This window comes from Solanum stenotomum, unplaced genomic scaffold, assembly GCF_019186545.1.
Source record: "Solanum stenotomum isolate F172 unplaced genomic scaffold, ASM1918654v1 scaffold33997, whole genome shotgun sequence".
In the NCBI taxonomy this organism is placed as follows: Eukaryota; Viridiplantae; Streptophyta; class Magnoliopsida; order Solanales; family Solanaceae; genus Solanum; species Solanum stenotomum.
In genome coordinates this window covers 1-460 of record NW_026032722.1, presented here as the reverse complement: position 1 = coordinate 460, position 460 = coordinate 1, and the positions used below count along the sequence as shown (strand labels likewise).

The following is a 460-nucleotide window of genomic DNA, read 5'->3' as shown; positions in this document are numbered from 1 at the left end:
AGGATAGGTAATGGGGGCGTTGAGGATGTGCGTGACGGGGGGCGTCATGCGTCGGTGCGCGTGGAGGCTAGGTCGGCGGGGGGCAGGCTAGGGCGTTGGGAGGAAGGAGGTGTTTAATAGAATTTAGAGTGCTATGAATGATGGATGCGACCATACCTGCACTGACGCACCGGATCACATCAGAACTCGGAAGTTAAGCGTGCTTGGGCGAGAGTAGTACTAGGATGGGTGACACCCTTGGAAGTCCTCGTGTTGCATCCTTCCGTTTTGTCGAAATTCGGTCGTGTAATTGAAAAAATATATTTATTTATTTTTTGCAGGAACGACGTCGTTAGGATAGGTAATGGGGGCGTTGAGGATGTGCGTGACGGGGGGNCATGCGTCGGTGCGCGGTGGAGGCTAGGTCGGCGGGGGGCAGTCTAGGGCGTTTGGACAAATGAGGTGTTTGATAGAATTTTGA

At 53.4% G+C, this 460-nt stretch overlaps 1 non-coding gene across 1 annotated transcript; it reads left to right on the top strand.

Moving 5' to 3' along the window:
• The first annotated feature begins 142 nt into the window (after nucleotides 1-142).
• LOC125852339 (5S ribosomal RNA) lies at nucleotides 143-261 on the top strand. The gene has a single exon (XR_007445002.1). It is a non-coding gene; the product is annotated as a 5S ribosomal RNA (ribosomal RNA).
• The last annotated feature ends 199 nt before the right edge of the window (nucleotides 262-460 follow it).